The 22,480-nt window shown below is 41.3% G+C and overlaps 1 protein-coding gene across 1 annotated transcript in view; it reads left to right on the forward strand.

The window, feature by feature from the left end:
* The first annotated feature begins 19,957 nt into the window (after positions 1-19,957).
* LOC110489217 (protocadherin Fat 2) overlaps positions 19,958-22,480 on the forward strand; it is a 68,355-nt gene continuing 65,832 nt past the window's right edge. The window contains exon 1 of the mRNA XM_021561849.2: positions 19,958-20,151. The gene's annotated coding sequence lies outside the window, so the exon portion shown is untranslated. The remainder of the gene's footprint in view (positions 20,152-22,480) is intronic.

The following is a 22,480-nucleotide window of genomic DNA, read 5'->3' on the forward strand; positions in this document are numbered from 1 at the left end:
CAGCACCACCTCTCAGCCAGACAGACTCTTCTCTAGAGTAGAATACTTTTGAGTATTTTGAAGTTCAACTTATTTTAGTTTGTTTGTTTATTCAATAATGTCAATCATTGTAACTGATCCAAGACAGCAATTAACCAATAGGACAGCTGAAGTTGAAGGGACTAACAGACCTGCTGAACATAAAATTGACATCCCAATTAGGATCTGGCTAGAAATACATAAATCAACCATTGCCCTCTATGGTGGTGAGGTCTGGGGTCCGCTCACCAACCAAGAATTCACAAAATGGGACAAACACCAAATTGAGATTCTGGAAGCACAATTCTGCAAAAACATCCTCCGAAGTTCAATGTAAAACATGCAGAGTAGTATTAGGACGATACCCGCTAATGATCAAAATCCAGAAAAGAGACGTTCAATTCTACAACCACCTAGAAGGAAGCGATTCCCAAACCTTCCATAACAAAGCCATCACCTACAGAGCTATGAACCTGGAGAAGAGTCCCCTAAGCAAGCTGGTCCTGGGGCTCTGTGGAGTCTGTTTGTATTTGTGAACAGAGCCCCAGGACAGAAACACAATTAGACCTAACCAAATCATGAGAAAACAAAAATATAATTAATTGACACTTTGGAAAGAATTCACTGGAAACTGGAACAATATTTGGCCCTAAACGGAGAGTACACAGGGAATACCTGACCACTGTGACTGACCCAAACTTAAGGAAAGCTTTGACTATGTACAGACTCAGTGAGCATAGCCTTGCTATTAAGAGAGGCCGCCGTAGGCATACCTGGCTCTCAAGAGAAAACAGGCGCTTGTGCTCACTGCCCACAAAATGAGGTGGAAACTGAGCTGCACTTCCTAACCTCCTGCCAAATGTATGACCATATTAGAGACACATATTATAAGGGCACAGGGTGAGACCTAGATGCAGACACGGGAGGCAGATGGTTCGAGTCTTTGATATTTATTATCATCCAAGGGGGAGGCAAAAGAATGTCATGGACAGGCAAAAGATCATAAATAAGGTCAGAGTCCAGGAGGTACAGAGTGGCAGACAGGCTCGAGGTCAGGCAGGCTCGAGGTCAGGCAGGCACGAGGTCAGGCAGGCTCGAGGTCAGGCAGGCTCGAGGTCAGGCACAGACCCTAAAAGAATTAGAAATTAAATCCAATTTTGATAAACTCTCATATCTATTGGGTGAAATACCACAGTGTGCAATCACAGCAGCAAGATTTGTAAATACATTGTAAATACAAGGAGGGGGGGGAGAGAGAGAGAGAGAGAGAGAGAGAGACAGAGAGACAGGGAGACAGGGAGACAGGGAGAGAGGGAAAGTGATAGAGAGAGAAAGAAAGGGAGAGAGAGAGAGAGAGAGAGAGCTGGGGAGAGAGAGAGAGAGAGAGAGAGAGAGAGAGAGAGAGAGAGAGAGACGGAGAGACAGAGAGAGAGGGAGGGAGAGAGAGAGAGAGAGAGAGAGAGAGCGAGAGAGAGAGACAGAGAGAGGGGGAGGGAGAGAGAGAGAGACAGAGAGAGAGGGGGAGGGAGAGAGAGAGACAGAGAGAGAGGGGGAGAGAGAGAGAGAGAGAGAGAGAGAGAGAGAGAGAGAGAGAGAGAGAGAGAGAGAGAGAGAGAGAGAGAGAGAGAGATACCATGGTGTCTAATGCCCTCTCTGAGAGAGGATACATTTCAAGGCCCAGTGGGTCTGCTGGGATTTTGATTGTGTTTCCTGGGCATGCTGAGGACACGGTCCAACCCTGTCCCACTCCCTCTTACACTGCTCCATCTTACCCCTCATCCAGCCGCCTTATCCCTCTACCCAGCCTCCACCAGCCCCCTTCAGCGTCCATCCAGCCGCCTTATCCCTCTACCCAGCCTCCTCCATCCCCCTTCAGCATCCATCCAGCTGCCTTATCCCTCTACCCAGCCTCCACCAGCCCCCTTCAGCGTCCATCCAGCCGCCTTATCCCTCTACCCAGCCTCCACCAGCCCCCTTCAGCGTCCATCCAGCCGCCTTATCCCTCTACCCAGCCTCCTTCAGCGTCCATCCAGCTGCCTTATCCCTCTACCCAGCCTCCACCAGCCCCCTTCAGCATCCATCCAGCCGCCTTATCCCTCTACCCAGCCTCCACCAGCCCCCTTCAGCGTCCATCCAGCCGCCTTATCCCTCTACCCAGCCTCCTCCAGCCCCCTTCAGCGTCCATCCAGCCGCCTTATCCCTCTACCCAGCCTCCACCAGCCCCCTTCAGCGTCCATCCAGCTTCCACCCCCTTCCCTTCCCCACGCCACACTGTGGCTACGGCTAGGCCAAGGAACAGGTGGGAATAGGGAAAGGGAAAGGGGGATACCTAGTCAGTTGTCCAACTGAATGTATTCAACTGAAATACGTCTTCCACCTTTAACCCAACCCCCTCTAATAATGGAATAGAAATATAATTACTAGAAAGGAACAGTCTCTGGATAGACTCAATATGGCCGCCAGGAACATTGACTTGAATGAGATTTTATGACTACATTCCCAGCCCCAGTCTATGTTGGTGTGTGCTGTGTGATATTGAGTGCTGCTGACAGCGTTCCCCACGTCCCCAGGATCTGTCCCACCGCAGGGGAACGGAAGTCTGCCCGCCTGCCTGACTGCCGGACTGACTGCCTGCCTGTCTGTCTAAATGCTGCTTGCTTGTGACATACGATGAGGTTTCTCTGGGTTTGTAGAGAGAGAGTCACAAATGCAGCACCCTGTCTCTATGATGGTTTTCTCTGAAGATCATAATTCCCTTTCAGAAAGCACAGTGGTTGAGATTGAGTATGGCTCTGTTAAGACCTAACGTGTTTCTGTCTTTCATGGTGTTCACTCGTGGTTTTTCTTTGGGCAGAATCACTCAAAATCAAATCGAAGTTTTGTTGGTCACGTAAACAGATTTGCAGATGTTTTTGCAGTAATAAGGGAAATGCTTATGTTTTTTAACTCCAACAGCGCAGTAATATCTATCAATATCTATCAATACAATAACAATACACACTGTGTAACCAACTATATTCCTCTGTGTCAGCATTTAAGCTTATAATCTGAGGGTGTCCTGGGTTTGCTATGCTTACCAAATACAAAATACCAGGAGCCAAAAGCATGTTTGGGAAGACAAGTAAACAAGTTTGGACTGGTTGAATGAGAGGAGGATCAGGTGTAGCTTAAACACTTACAGTTCCAGGGTTTATACTTAAAGAGAACCCTGCGACTCTGGATCACAGCGAAGCGTCACTAATTATATCTTATCAAAGTACATTCATCCCAGGATGAAAATGAGCTCCATTGTTCTTTGTTAAAGCCTCTAATGCAAACGGTGTTTAGATTTAAAACGAGCTGATTCTACCGTGTTAAATTGATCTGCGTCCTATATTTGTGCACTCCATTAGACCAGGGCCCATTGTACACTATACAGGGAAGAGGGTTCCATTGGGGACTCATTCTTAAATACTATACAGTCTTCAGTTATTTTGACTGCGCAGTGCAGCAGGGCATGATGGGTTTTGTTCAAACTTGTACTGTACATTTTTGCACACTTTCTTTCTGTCTTCAAAAAACCCCCAAACCCCATTTCTCTCAACAGGCCACAGATGCAGACGGGCAGAGACAGGAGGCTTGACATGAACACTGTAGGAGAACTGGATATTGAAATCAGACTTAAAAGGACGTCTGATTAGCATCTACAGATGATTGATTTGATGACGCAAGCATGGAATATCCTGTCCACAATATTTCAGACATTTTCCAGAAATATTTTTTGAAATAAAAGAGTTGTAAAAGTATTTGTTCCTCCCGGGTGGCTCAGTGGTCTGGTTGGTCCAGCTGTGCCACCAGAGACTCTGGGTTCGAGCCCAGGCTCTGTCGCAGCCGGCCGCGACCGGGAGATCCATGGGGCGACGCACAATTGGCCTAGTGTCGTTGGGGAGGGTTTGGCTGGTAGGGATATCCTTGTGTCATCGTGCACTAGTGACTCCTGTGGTGAGCCGGGTGCAGTGCGTGCTGACCAGGTCGCTAGGTGCACGACACATTGGTGCGACTGGCTTCCGGGTTGGATGGACGCTGTGTTAAGAAGCAGTGGGGCTTGATTGGGTTGTGTATCGGAGGACGCATGGCTCTCGACCTTCGTCTCTCCCGAGCCCGTACGGGAGTTGTATCGATGAGACAAGATAGTAACTACTAACAATTGGATTCCACAAAATTGGGGAGAAAAAGGGGGGGAAATTAAAAAACAAAACAAAAAATTAAGTATTTGTTAGAGTACAATCATAACTACAACAGAAGCAGTGATTCATCCCTTAACTGGTCTGTAGTTGGATATCCCTGTCATTAGGACATCAGACTGGTTAGATATCCCTGTCATTAGGACACAGTGTGTGATTCTCATTAGGACATCAGACTGGTTAGATATCCCTGTCATTAGGACACAGTGTGTGATTCTCATTAGGACATCAGACTGGTTAGATATCCCTGTCATTAGGACAGCAGACTGGTTGGATATCCCTGTCATTAGGACATCAGACTGGTTAGATATCCCTGTCATTAGGACATCAGACTGGTTAGATATCCCTGTCATTAGGACAGCAGACTGGTTGGATATCCCTGTCATTAGGACACAGTGTATGATTCTCATTAGGACAGCAGACTGGTTAGATATCCCTGTCACTAAGACAGCAGACTGGTTGGATATCCTTGTCAGTAGGACACAGTGTGTGATTCTCATTAGGACAGCAGACTGGTTAGATATCCCTGTCATTAGGACATCAGACTGGTTGGATATCCCTGTCATTAGGACATCAGACTGGTTAGATATCCCTGTCATTAGGACATCAGACTGGTTGGATATCCCTGTCATTAGGACATCAGACTGGTTAGATATCCCTGTCATTAGGACATCAGACTGGTTGGATATCCCTGTCATTAGGACATCAGACTGGTTTGATATCCCTGTCATTAGGACACAGTGTGTGATTCTCATCAGACAGGTTTCTTTCAGGTGAAGTCTAATAGTAAACAGCTGTAACAACAGCAGTCGGACAGTAACATTGCCTACAGGTCTGCCACAGTCTAATTCACACTCATCAAGATGCATTAAAGCAAGAAATATATATGGTTATTGAAAACTTTACCCAATTCTTTCAACCATTCTAGAGACATTTAGGATAATGTATGTACAGTGCATTCTTTCAACCATTCTAGAGACATTTAGGATAATGTATGTACAGTGCATTCTTTCAACCATTCTAGAGACATTTAGGATAATGTATGTACAGTGAATTCTTTCAACCATTCTAGAGACATTTAGGATAATGTATGTACAGTGCATTCTTTCAACCATTCTAGAGACATTTAGGATAATGTATGTACAGTGCATTCTTTCAACCATTCTAGAGACATTTAGGATAATGTATGTACAGTGCATTCTTTCAACCATTCTAGAGACATTTAGGACAATGTATACACAGTGCATTCTTTCAACCATTCTAGAGACATTTAGGATAATGTATGTACAGTGCATTCTTTCAACCATTCTAGAGACATTTAGGATAATGTATGTACAGTGCATTCTTTCAACCATTCTAGAGACATTTAGGACAATGTATACACAGTGCATTCTTTCAACCATTCTAGAGACATTTAGGACAATGTATACACAGTGCATTCTTTCAACCATTATAGAGACATTTAGGACAATGTATACACAGTGCATTCTTTCAACCATTATAGAGACATTTAGGACAATGTATACACAGTGCATTCTTTCAACCATTCTAGAGACATTTAGGACAATGTATACACAGTGCATTCTTTCAACCATTCTAGAGACATTTAGGATAATGTATACACAGTGCATTCTTTCAACCATTATAGAGACATTTAGGACAATGTATACACAGTGCATTCTTTCAACCATTCTAGAGACATTTAGGATAATGTATACACAGTGCATTCTTTCAACCATTCTAGAGACATTTAGGACAATGTATACACAGTGCATTCTTTCAACCATTCTAGAGACATTTAGGACAATGTATACACAGTGCATTCTTTCAACCATTCTAGAGACATTTAGGATAATGTATACACAGTGCATTCTTTCAACCATTCTAGAGACATTTAGGACAATGTATACACAGTGCATTCTTTCAACCATTATAGAGACATTTAGGACAATGTATACACAGTGCATTCTTTCAACCATTCTAGAGACATTTAGGACAATGTATACACAGTGCATTCTTTCAACCATTCTAGAGACATTTAGGACAATGTATACACAGTGCATTCTTTCAACCATTCTAGAGACATTTAGGACAATGTATACACAGTGCATTCTTTCAACCATTCTAGAGACATTTAGGACAATGTATACACAGTGCATTCTTTCAACCATTCTAGAGACATTTAGGATAATGTATACACAGTGCATTCTTTCAACCATTCTAGAGACATTTAGGACAATGTATACACAGTGCATTCTTTCAACCATTCTAGAGACATTTAGGATAATGTATACACAGTGCATTCTTTCAACCATTCTAGAGACATTTAGGACAATGTATACACAGTGCATTCTTTCAACCATTCTAGAGACATTTAGGATAATGTATACACAGTGCATTCTTTCAACCATTATAGAGACATTTAGGACAATGTATACACAGTGCATTCTTTCAACCATTCTAGAGACATTTAGGACAATGTATACACAGTGCATTCTTTCAACCATTCTAGAGACATTTAGGATAATGTATACACAGTGCATTCTTTCAACCATTCTAGAGACATTTAGGACAATGTATACACAGTGCATTCTTTCAACCATTCTAGAGACATTTAGGATAATGTATACACAGTGCATTCTTTCAACCATTCTAGAGACATTTAGGACAATGTATACACAGTGCATTCTTTCAACCATTATAGAGACATTTAGGACAATGTATACACAGTGCATTCTTTCAACCATTATAGAGACATTTAGGACAATGTATACACAGTGCATTCTTTCAACCATTATAGAGACATTTAGGATAATGTATACACAGTGCATTCTTTCAACCATTATAGAGACATTTAGGATAATGTATACACAGTGCATTTTGCAAACGTATATATAAAAATAAAATAAAACTAATTTACCCAAGTATTCAGTTCCTTTGCTACGAGACTCTAAATTGAGCTCAGGTGCATCTTGTTTCTGTTGATCATCCTTGAGATGTTTCTCCAACTTGATTGGAGTCCACCTGTGGTAAATTCAATTGATTGGACATGATTTGGAAAGGCACACACCTGTCTACATAAGGTCCAGCACTTGACAGTGCATGTCAGAGCAAAAAAACAAGCCATGAGGTCGAAGGAATTGTGCGTAAAGCTCCAAAAAAGGATTGTGTCGAGGCACAGATCTGGGGAAGGGTACCACAACATTTCTGCATCATTGAAGGTCCCCAAGTACACAGTGGCCTCCATCATTCTTAAATAGAAGCTGTTTGGAAACACCAAGAGTTTTCCTAGAGATGGCCACCCATCGCTGACTGGGGCAAAGGTTCACCTTCCAACAGGACAATGACCCTAAGCACACAGCCAAGACAATGCAGGAGTGGCTTCGGGACAAGTTTCTGAATGTCGCTGAGTGGCCCAGCCAGAGCTCGGACTTGAGCCCGATCTAACATCTCTGGAGAGACCAGAAAATAGCTGTGCAGCGACGCTCCCCATCCAACCTGACAGAGCTTGAGAGGATCTGCAGAGAAGAATGGGAGAAACTCCCCTAAATACAGGTGTGCCAAGCTTGTAGCGTCATGCCCAAGAAGACTCAAAGGCTGCAATAGCTGCCAAAGGTGCTTCAACAAAGTACTGAGTAAAGGGTTTGAATACTTACAGTGCCTTGCGAAAGTATTCGGCCCCCTTGAACTTTGCGACCTTTTACCACATTTCAGGCTTCAAACATAAAGATATAAAACTGTATTTTTTTGTGAAGAATCAACAACAAGTGGGACACAATCATGAAGTGGAACGACATTTATTGGATATTTCAAACTTTTTTAACAAATCAAAAACTGAAAAATTGGGCGTGCAAAATTATTCAGCCCCCTTAAGTTAATACTTTGTAGCGCCACCTTTTGCTGCGATTACAGCTGTAAGTCGCTTGGGGTATGTCTCTATCAGTTTTGCACATCGAGAGACTGAATTTTTTTCCCATTCCTCCTTGCAAAACAGCTCGAGCTCAGTGAGGTTGGATGGAGAGCATTTGTGAACAGCAGTTTTCAGTTCTTTCCACAGATTCTCGATTGGATTCAGGTCTGGACTTTGACTTGGCCATTCTAACACCTGGATATGTTTATTTTTGAACCATTCCATTGTAGATTTTGCTTTATGTTTTGGATCATTGTCTTGTTGGAAGACAAATCTCCGTCCCAGTCTCAGTCTCAGGCCCAAACCATGATGCTGCCACCACCATGTTTGACAGTGGGGATGGTGTGTTCAGGGTGATGAGCTGTGTTGCTTTTACGCCAAACATAACGTCTTGCAATGTTGCCAAAAAGTTCAATTTTGGTTTCATCTGACCAGAGCACCTTCTTCCACATGTTTGGTGTGTCTCCTAGGTGGCTTGTGGCAAACTTTAAACAACACTTTTTATGGATATCTTTAAGAAATGGCTTTCTTCTTGCCACTCTTCCATAAAGGCCAGATTTGTGCAATATACGACTGATTGTTGTCCTATGGACAGAGTCTCCCACCTCAGCTGTAGATCTCTGCAGTTCATCCAGAGTGATCATGGGCCTCTTGGCTGCATCTCTGATCAGTCTTCTCCTTGTATGAGCTGAAAGTTTAGAGGGACGGCCAGGTCTTGGTAGATTTGCAGTGGTCTGATACTCCTTCCATTTCAATATTATCGCTTGCACAGTGCTCCTTGGGATGTTTAAAGCTTGGGAAATCTTTTTGTATCCAAATCCGGCTTTAAACTTCTTCACAACAGTATCTCGGACCTGCCTGGTGTGTTCCTTGATCTTCATGATGCTCTCTGCGCTTTTAATGGACCTCTGAGACTATCACAGTGCAGGTGCATTTATACGGAGACTTGATTACACACAGGTGGATTGTATTTATCATCATTAGTCATTTAGGTCAACATTGGATCATTCAGAGATCCTCACTGAACTTCTGGAGAGAGTTTGCTGCACTGAAAGTAAATGGGCTGAATAATTTTGCACGCCCAATTTTTCAGTTTTTGATTTGTTAAAAAAGTTTGAAATATCCAATAAATGTCATTCCACTTCATGATTGTGTCCCACTTGTTGTTGATTCTTCACAAAAAAATACAGTTTTATATCTTTATGTTTGAAGCCTGAAATGTGGCAAAAGGTCGCAAAGTTCAAGGGGGCCGAATACTTTCGCAAGGCACTGTATGTAAATGTGATATTTCAGTTCATTTTTATTTATACATTTGCACATAAACAAAACTTGTTTTTGATTTGTTATAATGGGGTATTGTGTGTAGGTTGATAAGGGACATTTAAAAAAAATATTTTTTTTAGAATAAGGCTGTAATGTAACAAAATGTGGAATCGGGTCTGAATACTTTCTGAATGCACTGTATATCCACAGCCTTGCGAGCCAGTTTGATCTTTTCAGATTACATAAATTATTCAAATGCATGTATGTAAGGAAATGTAAAATGTAAGCTATTCAAGGTTTAAAATGCTTTTCCACTTTATAATATCAGACTTGATTTGCCCTAATTAAACACCCATCAACCCTATTAATTAAAATCTACATAATAATTCACACGTTGCTGCAGGATTATTTTCCTGTTAGAAATGGGTCAAATTAAGATGGTTCATTTGAGTACATTCTTCTTGTGGGTGACACATTATTGTTGAATATTTTAACATCTCCAAACAACGCATGGTTCCTAGTGAGACAGCACCACCCCCTTAGAGATCTCTAAACAATGCATGGTTCCTAGTGAGACAGGACCACCCCTCTAGAGATCTCTAAACAATGCATGGATCCTAGTGAGAAAGCACCACCCCTCTAGAGATCTCTAAACAATGCATGGATCCTAGTGAGACAGCACCACCCCTCTAGAGATCTCTAAACAATGCATGGATCCTAGTGAGACAGCACCACCCCTCTAGAGATCTCTAAACAATGCATGGATCCTAGTGAGACAGCACCACCCCTCTAGAGATCTCTAAACAATGCATGGATCCTAGTGAGACAGCACCACCCCTCTAGAGTTCTCTAAACAATGCATGGTTCCTAGTGAGACAGCACCACCCCCCTAGAGATCTCTAAACAATGCATGCATCCTAGTGAGACAGCACCACCCCTCTGGAGATCTCCATGCTATAGCAATGTTTGTTTTTTTTTAACATATTTTTTCCCGTGTGAAGAAGTTCTGACAAACAAATCAATCAACTCCTCATAAACCTCTTATCGTGCTGCCTTTCATGAGATCATACTGTGTTTTAATACCATCATTTCCTGGTAACCACAAATTAGGGCCCATACAGGTATTGAATAAAAACACAACTGCAAGTCACGCAATCTTTTAAATAACTACCGCCCCGTAGCACTCACGTCGGTAGCCATGAAGTGCTTTGAAAGGCTGGTCAAGGCTCACATCAACACCATCATCCCGAAAACCCTAGACAATCTCAATCGCACTCCACACTGCCCTTTCCCACCTGGACAAATGGACCACCTATGTGAGAATGCTGTTCATTGAATACAGCTCAGTGTTCAACACCATAGTGCCCACAAAGCTTATCACTAAGGACCCTGTGACTAAACACCTCCCTCTGAAACTGGATCCTGGACTTCCTGACGGGCCGCCCCCCAGGTGGTGAGGGTAGGCAGCAACACATCTGACAAGCTGATCCTCAACACTGGAGCCCCTCAGGGGTATGTGCTTAGTCCCCTCCTGTGCTCCCTGTTCACCCACAACCGTGTGGCCAGGCACGACTCCAACACCATCATTAAGTTTGCTGACGACACAACAGTGGTAGGTCTAGTCACTGACAATGATGAGACAGCTTATAGGGAGGAGGTCAGATACCTGGCAGTGTGGTGCCAGAATAACAACTATCTCTCAATGTGACCAAGACTAAGGAGCTGTTAGTGGACAACACGCCCCCGTTCACATCGACGGGGCTGTAGTGGATAACGCCTTTTACCCCTCAGGAGACTGAAAAGATTCTGGCTGGGTCCCCAGATCCTCAAAACGTTTTACAGCTGCACCATCGAGAGCATCCTGACCAATTGCATCACAGCCTGGTATGGCAACTGCTCGGCATCTCACCATAAGGCGCTACAGAGGGTACTGCGTATAGCCCAGTAGATCACTGGGGCCAAGCTTCCTGCCATCCAGGACCTATATACAGGCGGTGTCAGAAGAAGGCCCAAATTGTCAAAGACTCCAATCACGAAAGTCATAGACAGTTGTCCCTGCTACCGCACGGCAAGAGGTACCGGAGCACCAAGTCTAGATCCAAAAGGCTCCTTAACAGCATCTATTCCCAAGCCATAAGACTGCTGATAACAGCTTCTATCCCCAAGCCATAAGACTACTGAACAATATCAAATGGCCACCAGACTATTTACATTGACCCCCCCCCCCCTTTTTTTACACTGCTGCTACTCGCTGTTTATTATCTATACATAGTCCCTTTACCCCTACCTACATGTACAAATTACCTTGACTAACACATTTGCCTGCACATTGACTCGGTACCGGTACCCCCTGTATATAGCCTCGTTATTGTTATTTTATTGTGTTAATTTTTTTGTATGTATTTTTTTTAAACTTTAGTTTATTTAGTAAATATTATCTTAACTATATTTTCTTAAAACGGCATTGTTGGTTAAGGACTATTAAGCAAGCATTTCACGGTAAACCTGTTGTATTCGGCACATTTGACAAATAACATGAGATTTGATTTGATTTTAGCACTAAAGTAGTACTTTGATCGTCCCAAGTTGTGAAACAGGGGCCTCAAGTATTTTCCCAGATTGTCATTAGATCTTTACATATCCACTGGAATATAAACACAACTAATCTTTGAATATTTATCAAAACATATTTATGAAAATTTTAAACGGTTATTTTGCCTTCTGTCAAGTCATTCCCAAAAGAAGGCTGAGTTAACAGACCCTGTTGGCTGGTACTGACCTTTCAGTCAATGCTGAACACAACCACTGTTCCACTGCAGTCAAAGACAACACTAAAGACAACCGTTATTCTTTGATCGTTGATGAATTCCCATTTCCACCCTTAGTTGAGAAGCTACAGATGTAGAATCCTAATTTGACCATTTTCTCACAGCATGAAAATAATTCTGTACCAACAGGAAATGTGAATTATTGTGTGGATTATAGTTAATGGGCATTTTTGTAGGGGTTGTTAACTGTTATGTTTGAATTAAATTACACACTTCAGAACCTTTTTAAACCTTGAATATAGTACAAGTTTGCATTTCCTGCAGTGCAGGTTGAAATTTCCTGCAACAACACGGTTATCAACTTAAAATCCTACATCTGTACTAACGGTGTAATCTGAAACTGTGTTCAACCTCCCTGACAAGCTAACAGCTCTAACAGTCTTCCTAGAAGCACTGTTCTCTGACTGACTGCCACCACCAAGTAAATACTCCACACAGACAGAGACAGTGTGTAAATGAGTGAGTGTGTGTGTGTGTGTGTGTGTGTGTGTGTGTGTGTGTGTGTGTGTGTGTGTGTGTGTGTGTGTGTGTGTGTGTGTTTGTGTGTGTGTGTGTAAATGAGTGAGTGTGTGTGTGTGTGTTTGTGTATCCGCTGTCCAGGTGGTTAGGTGGTCAGTGGTTGGAGGCTGGTGTTTACTTGTTGAAGACTCCTGAAAGCCCAGAGGGGTTGTGTGTGTGTGTGTGTGTGTGTGTGTGTGTGTGTGTGTGTGTGTGTGTGTGTGTGTGTGTGTGTGTGTGTGTGTGTGTGTGTGTGTGTGTGTGTCCTTGGCCACTCTGACAACCCAGCCCAACAGACTTAAGAAAGATCTTGTATCTTTCTATTCACTCAGGGACAGTAAAACAAGGCTTACTCCTGTATTAACCTGCAGGATGGATCCTTATCTGTTAGGAGGGGCGAATGGGCATGTTACATTTCAGTCAGTTTGGCCCCGAATGGGGGTAATTACTGTAATGTTAGTGGATGTCTCCAACATATTACAGTCACACAAACCTAAATCAAACTATTAACAAATTAATACACATTGCAGTGTTTTTTTTTACTAGAATTTAGAATTTAGAGTTTACAATGTGGAATTTAGAATTTAGAATTTACAATGTGGAATTTAGAATTTAGAATTTAGCTTTTGAAATGAGTTCCATTTTAACTTTAAATGTTCTCCTCTTTCTGAATATTCTAGAATGTGCTACATCGTTCTGCCCCCCCAGCCCTTGTGCTACATGACCCTATTTACCCTGGGGGAAAGGAAGGTGGTGCAAATAAGTGAACGTACTGACAGACACACTAAACAAAAGTTAAAGTAGTATTTATGTTGTATGACTGACTGGGGTTAAACAGAGAGACCTTCATCCATCCATCATTCACGTGTTTAAGAGTATGGTCAATAGATTCTACTATCTGACTGTTGACAAAATGCCTTAATGCCCATTACCTGGCTGTCTGTCTAGAGGTTAGAGAGGAAAGTGGTTCCCAACATGTCACCTGACCTACCGGATAACATCTGTATGGGTTATATTGACTTGTTTCCTACCTATTTTATTGTCTTGAGAGACAGATAGATAGAATACCCTATGGGAACATTTTTTAATAATTACCATACTGTCTGTATATACTTCAATAAAACTGTGTTAAGTACCTTTTTGGATTCATTTTCATTTTATATACAGTATATACTGTATATATATATATATATATAACCATGCTGGTTAAATGCGCCTTTTCTACATTGTAGAATAATAGTGAAGACATCAAAACTATGAAATAACGCATATAGTAGTAACCAACATTTCTTTAAATATATTTTATATTTGAGGTTCTTCAAAGTAGCCACCCTTTGCCTTGATGACAGCTTTGGACACTTTTGGCATTCTCTCAACCAGCTTCATGAGGAATGCTTTTCCAACAGTCTTGGAGTTCCCACATATGCTGACCACTTGTTGGCTGCTTTTCCTTCACTCTTCGGTCCAACTCATCCCAAACCATCTATATTGGGTTGAGGTCGTGGGATTATGGAGGCCAGGTCATTTGATGCAGCACTCCATCACTCTCCTTCTTGGTCAAATAGCCCGTACACAGCCTGGAGGTGTTTTGGGTCATTGTCCTGTTAAAAAGCAAATGATAGTCCCACTAAGCCCAAACCAGATGGGATGGCATATTGAATGCTGTGGTAGCCATGCTGGTTAAATGCGCCTTGAATTCTAAATAAATCACAGTGTCACCAGCAAAGCACCCCCACACCATCACACCTCCTCCTTCGTGCTTCACGTTGGGAACCACACTACTCTACATCTCATATAGACATGGCGGTTGGAACCAAAAATCTCAAATTTGGACTCATTAGACCAAAGGACATATTTCCACCAGTCTAATATCCATTGCTTGTGTTTCTTGGCCCAAGCAAGTCTCTTCTTATTTTTGGTGTCCTTTAGTAGTGGTTTCTTTGCAGCAATTCAACCATGAACGTCTGATTCATGCAGTCTCCTCTGAACAGTTGATGTTGAGATGTGTTTGTTACTTGAACTATGTGAAGCATTTATTTGGGTTGCAATCTCTGAGGCTGGTAACTTTAATGAACTTATCCTCTGCAGCAGAGGTAACTCTGGGTCTTCCTTTCCTGTGGCGATCCTCATGAGAGCCAGTTTCCTCATAACGCTTGATGGTTTCTGCGACTGCACTTGAAGAAACTTTCAAAGTGTCAAAGACATGAAGGCATGAATCTTTCAAAGACATGAAGGCATGAATCTTTCAAAGACATGAAGGCATGAATCTTTCAAAGACATGAAGGCATGAATCTTTCAAAGACATGAAGGCATGAATCTGTCAAAGACATGAAGGCATGAATCTGTCAAAGACATGAAGGCATGAATCTTTCAAAGACATGAAGGCATGAATCTTTCAAAGACATGAAGGCATGAATCTTTCAAAGACATGAAGGCATGAATCTTTCAAAGACATTGAAGGCATGAATCTTTCAAAGACATGAAGGCATGAATCTTTCAAAGACATGAAGGCATGAATCTGTCAAAGACATGAAGGCATGAATCTTTCAAAGACATTGAAGGCTAGTCAAGATTCCGCATTGACTGGCCTTCATGTTTTAAGTAATGATGGACTGTCATTTATCTTTTCTTATTTGAGCTGTTCTTGCCATAATATGGACTAGATAACCAAACATGGCTATCTTCTGGCTATCTTCTGTATACCACCCCTACCTTGTTGCAACACAACTAATTGGCTCAAACGCTATAAGAATGAATTAAATTCCAGAAATGATCTTTTAACAAGGCACACCTGTTAATTTAAATGCATTCCAGGTGACTACTTCATGAAGCTGGTTGAGAGAATGCCAAGAGTGTGCAAATCTGTCGACAAGGCAAAGGGTGGCAATTTGAATAATTTCAAATATAAAATATATTTTGATTTGTTTAACACTTTTTTTAGTTACCACGTGATTCCATATGTGTTATTTCATAGTTTTGATGTCTTCACTATTATTCTTCATTGTACAAAATAGTAACAATTAAGAAAAACCCTGGAATGAGTAGGTGTTCTAAAAGTTTTGACTGGTAGTGTATATAAATAGTTTGCAGATTAACCAGTCTGGCCCTACAGTTCATGAATCATGATTTTAAAAACCGGTCCTGCTTCTACTGCTTTGGATGACTGTAAAACTAAATCCTGAATACACAATTAAATGCATTAAAAACATTGCAAAACCGACATCTATGCAATGCCAAGCGTTTCTTCACCAGCAGTAAGGCTGTGTCTGCTCTTGATCTTCATCTGACAGTATTCTTCATCTGACAGGTGCCCCTGCTGCTGCTGGCCCAGTACCCACCTTCTGTTGTCTTTGTAGGCCATACCCAACAGACTCCCTCTCTCCCCCCTGGCGTCCATGTGTTAACTGTGCCCCTGGAAAGGTCAGGTCCTGGCACGGTCCTTGTGGCCTGCTTACATGAATCTCAATGCCTGGAGGAACTAAGGAGGAACCAAGGAGGCTGTTCTGTTCTGACTTCCTCACTCTGGTGCTTGTGTCCTGAACTTTTCTTTTGTTTGAAAGCACACTTCGATTGTCGCACTACCTAGAGTTGTCTTTTTCATCTTCAGTGTCTCTTCCTGCCCCTGGGTTTGAAAGAGATGTACAGGGAATATCGACAGTTTTTCCCCCCTCTGTGTCCTGAACCACGTTGACACCTAACCGTACCCACTAAACCCACGGTGAAGACTGAGGACAGATGCTCCACTATCTGAGAGAATCAAATATCTTGTTTAACTCTGGCTCGTTCACCTCATTCTACGCCCTCGGTTAACTTGCTGAGAGTTGTACTGAGCATGAGCAGTAAGCCACTGTTTACAAAACAATAAGAAAAAGGTTGTTAACCTGAGGGTGTAATCAGCAGAACTACAGCAGCAGAACTACTGCACTACATCACTACATCACTACAGTATTACAGCACTACAGTATTACAGCACTACAGTACTACAGTATTACAGCACTACAGTATTACAGTATTACAGCACTACAGTATTACAGTACTACAGTATTACATCACTACATCACTACAGTATTACAGCACTACAGTATTACAGCACTACAGTACTACAGTATTACATCACTACAGTATTACAGTACTACAGTACTACAGCACTACAGTATTACAGTACTACAGCACTACAGTATTACAGTACTACAGTATTACATCACTACATCACTACAGTATTACAGTACTACAGTACTACAGTACTACAGTACTACAGCACTACAGCACTACAGTATTACAGTATTACAGCACTACAGTATTACAGTACTACAGTACTACAGTATTACAGTACTACAGCACTACATCACTACAGTATTACAGTATTACAGCACTACAGTATTACAGTACTACAGTACTACAGCACTACAGTATTACAGTACTACAGTACTACATCACTACAGTATTACAGCACTACAGCACTACAGTATTACAGTACTACAGCACTACATCACTACAGTATTACAGTATTACAGCACTACAGTATTACAGTACTACAGCACTACAGTATTACAGTACTACAGTATTACAGCACTATAGTATTACAGCACTACAGTATTACAGTACTACAGCACTACAGTATTACAGTATTACAGTATTACAGCACTATAGTATTACAGTACTACAGTACTACAGCACTACAGTACTACAGTATTACAGCACTACAGTATTACAGTACTACAGTACTACAGTACTACAGTATTACAGCACTACAGTATTACAGCACTACAGTATTACAGCACTAGAGTATTACAGCACTACAGTATTACAGTACTACAGTATTACAGCACTAGAGTATTACAGCACTACAGTATTACAGTACTACAGTATTACAGTATTACAGCACTACAGCACTACAATACTACAGTATTACAGTACTACAGTACTACAGCACTACAGTATTACAGTACTACAGTACTACAGTATTACAGCACTACAGCACTACAGTATTACAGCACTACAGTACTACAGCACTACATCACTACAGTATTACATCACTACAGTATTACAGTACTACAGTATTACAGTACTACAACACTACAGTATTACAGTACTACAGTACTACAGTATTACAGCACTACAGCACTACATCACTACAGTATTACAGTACTACAGCACTACAGTATTACAGTACTACAGCACTACAGTATTACAGTATTACAGCACTACAGTATTACAGTACTACAGTACTGCAGTATTACAGTACTACAGCACTACAGCACTACAGTATTACAGCACTACAGTATTACAGTACTACAGTATTACAGTACTACAGTACTACAGTATTACAGTACTACAGTATTACAGCACTACAGCACTACAGCACTACAGTATTACAGTACTACAGTACTATAGTATTGTAGCACTACATCACTACAGTATTACATCACTACAGTATTACAGAACTACAGTATTGCAGTACTACAGTATTACAGTACTACAGTACTACAGTATTACAGTATTACAGTACTACAGTACTACAGTATTACAGTACTACAGTATTACAGCACTACAGCACTACAGTATTACAGCACTACAGCACTACAGCACTACAGTATTACAGTACTACAGTATTACAGTACTACAGTATTACAGTACTACAGCACTACAGTATTACAGCACTACAGTATTACAGTACTACAGTACTATAGAATTACAGCACTACAGCACTACAGTATTACAGTACTACAGCACTACAGTATTACAGCACTACAGTATTACAGAACTACAGTATTACAGCACTACAGTAGTACAGCACTACAGTAATACAGCACTACAGTATTACAGCACTACAGTGTTACAGCACTACAGCACTACAGCACTACAGTATTACAGCACTACAGTATTACAGCACTACAGTATTACAGTACTACAGTATTACAGCACTACAGCATTACAGTACTATAGTATTACATCACTACAGCACTACAGTATTACAGCATTACAGTACTACAGTATTACAGCATTGCAGTTTTACAGCACTACAGTATTACAGTACTACAGCGCTACAGTATTACATCACTACAGTATTACAGCACTACATTATTACAGCACTACAGCACTATAGTATTACAGCACTACAGTATTACAGCACTACACTATTACAGCACTACAGCACTATAGTATTACAGCACTACAGTATTACAGCACTACAGCACTATAGTATTACAGCACTACAGCCCTATAGTATTACAGCACTACAGTATTACAGCACTATAGTATTACAGCACTACAGCACTATAGTATTACAGCACTACAGTATTACAGCACTACAGTATTACAGTACTACAGTATTACAGCACTACATCACTACAGTATTACATCACTACAGTACTATAGTATTACAGCACTACAGTATTACAGTATTACAGCACTACAGTACTACAGTATTACAGCACTACAGTACTACAGTATTACAGCACTACAGTATTACAGCACTACAGTATTACAGCACTACATTATTACAGCACTACAGCACTACAGTACTACAGCACTACAGTATTACAGGACTACAGTATTACAGCACTACAGTATTACAGAACTACAGCACTACAGTATTACAGCACTACAGCAAGCTAACGTTTTGCCATACTTTCATAAATGATCCTGCTAAATGTCACTCAGTGTTTGATATATTCACGTCTACTGCCTAGTTAAGTAAAGGTTAAATGAATCAAATGTAATACTATTGGTGACACTTAATTCATTGGGATCTTATTTGGACAGGTATTTAACATTTGGTCCATAATGTTGCTTGATGGTGGTTAGGCTATTAGCTGACCAGAGCGAGACAGGATTTGATTTCCCAAACCTGAGAGTTAGACTATCCAAACAGGACAGACACCACCAACAACAATTGTTTCAATACACACCCTGAGAGTACTGAGCTCTTCTCTGGCCCCAGCCCAGCAGGCCAACATGAAAAAAAAACAGCCCACAATCTGTGCACAGGCACGTGTGTGTGTGTGTGTGTGTGTGTGTGTGTGTGTGTGTGTGTGTGTGTGTGTGTGTGTGTGTGTGTGTGTGTAAGTGTGTGTAAGTGTGTGTAAGTGTGTGTGTATGGTGTATAAGTGTGTGTGAGTGAGGGAGGGAGGAGGGGACAGTGGGAGAAGTGGGAGGGGACCATGGAGTTCTTCAGGGAGCTAGGAGTGTCTTTGTACTCTACTGCAAAGCTCCTGAGTGGAATGGAGTGAGTAACACCAGCTAGCCAGCTACTGACACTGATGGAGTTTACAATATTGCACGAGTGGTTTATGGGATCCCCATGAGATGGAAGAAGAACAGTGCGTGTCACTCTCGTTTTGCTGGATCTGTAAAATCCCTAAAGCATAAGAGGAAAATAAAAAGAAGGGGTTAACTCAGAGAACCTTGGGTAAGTTAACACCACAGAGGCAGGTAGCCTAGTGATTAGAGCATTGGACTAGTAACCGAAAGGTTGCTAGATCGAATCCCTGAGCAAAGTGACAAGGTAAAAATCTGTCGTTCTGCCCCTTGAACGAGGCAGTTAACCCACTGTTCATAGGCTGTCATTGTAAAATAAGAATTTGTTCTTAACTGACTTGCCTAGTTACGGGTTAAATGAAAAGTTTTAGAAGGGGTCAACTCAGAGGACCTTGGTTAAGTTTATGTTCTGTCATGTCAGTGTTGACTGATGCTAGCTTAACTTTAGCTAATGACGTTTTTGACATTTCTAAGCATTTAGCCTTACAAATCTTAACGTCTTACAAATCACAAGAATTTGTAACATGTTTTAATGATTTATAACGCATTCAAAAGCTATTCTAAACAGGTATGTGCAGTTAAAAAGACTTATTCATCAAAGTGTTACCAAGTGACTTACTGTGAACTTACAGTTGATCCTGAGTGCCGTCATGTCTGGCCATGGCTTAGGATATGTCACAATGTGGGAACAGTTTGCATATGGTGCACTATTTGGGACTATTTCATTTCACTATAAGCAGTTTTCTGTAGTTTAGTATGTATACATTGTGCAGGAGATACGTCATTGCTGTGAAATATGCATGGAATTGAGCTAAACTTGTTAGTGGAGGAAATCCCTAGTTTTTCATTTAAAAAATAAATAATTATTCAAGTACTCTTGATATAAAGTTGCTTTGTCCATAAGTTGTCGCTCAGTTGTTTCTCCCTCCGTCTACCCTAGTTGACCCATGTTTACTGAAAAAAAAAAACAGCTTTCCAAGAGTGGCTTCATTTGGCCCCAGTAGGATCAATTGATTTCTGTCATTGAGATGTGTTGACTCTAGGACTTTACACTTAAACAGACGCTCTTATCCCGAGTGCATAATACATAAATATATACTGTACTCTTACGTACCCTACATTACTCATCTCATATGTATATACTGTACTCTTACGTACCCTACATTACTCACCTCATATGTATATACTGTACTCTTACGTACCCTACATTACTCATCTCATATGTATATACTGTACTCTTACGTACCCTACATTACTCATCTCATATGTATATACTGTACTCTTACGTACCCTACATTACTCATCTCATATGTATATACTGTACTCTTACATACCCTACATTACTCATCTCGTATGTATATACTGTACTCTTACATACCCTACATTACTCATCTCATATGTATATACTGTACTCTATACCATCTACTGCATCTTGCCTATGCCGTTCAGCCATCGCTCATTCATATATTTTTATGTACATATTCTTATTCATTCCTTTACACTTGTGTGTGTATAAGGTAGTTGTTGTGGAATTGTTAGATTACTTGTTAGATATTACTGCACGGTCAGAACTAGAAGCACAAGCATTTCGCTACACTCCACATTAACATCTGCTAACCAAGTGTATGTGACAAATAACATTTGATTTGATTTGAAATACATGCGTACTGGTACCCCTTTGGGAATCCAACCCCACAACCCTGGCATTGCAAGCACCACGCTCTGAAATCTGTGAGACCACCTGTGAAATCTGTGAGAAGTTGACGGTCTGAACTTTTTTTAAAAACGTAAGTCACCATGACAGACGGATGGCCCGTCAGATAACCTCCTGGAATCCCTTCCATTAAAGACACTTCCCTGTCTTCCCATTTTTCCTCCCTTTCAGATTCCTGCGTGCCTGAACAAATTAGTGCTTTTTTTGGTGCTCTGAAGATCTAGGAGTTGATGAGTGCCTGTTGTACCTCACATTCCTGAACATAGAATAACCTTCACAATGATGCTACAGCGAGGGGTGGTTTACCAATAGATAGGTATGTGTAGGTGTGACGCACTACATTAGACTGAAGACATTTGACTGGTCCACTCCCAGTAATTTAGTTAATTGATCTGCCTGTGGCACAGGGTGTGGGGAGGTAACTAACGGCTGATGTCCAGAGATACTAGGTGTGGGGGTAACTCACTGGTCCAGAAAGGGTCATTGTTCAGAGCAGTAGTCTATGGAATAACTTAACAGCGTAGACCGACTGCTGCTGAACTACTTTCTAAGTCCACAAATAGGTTGGGATTGAACATTTGGCCACTTCCCCATTTGATAAAGTTGAGCCAATATACTGAATAATTAAATACATTATACTGTGAGCTGTGCTTATTGTGTTCTAGAATAACCATAATCAACAACACTTCACATTAAGTGTTATACTTGAGAAAAGATTTAGTAGGATAAGGAATTCATAATTGCCAGAATGTAGTTCCAAAGCAGC

Source organism: Oncorhynchus mykiss, chromosome 14 (genome assembly GCF_013265735.2).
Source record: "Oncorhynchus mykiss isolate Arlee chromosome 14, USDA_OmykA_1.1, whole genome shotgun sequence".
Classification (NCBI taxonomy): Eukaryota; Metazoa; Chordata; class Actinopteri; order Salmoniformes; family Salmonidae; genus Oncorhynchus; species Oncorhynchus mykiss.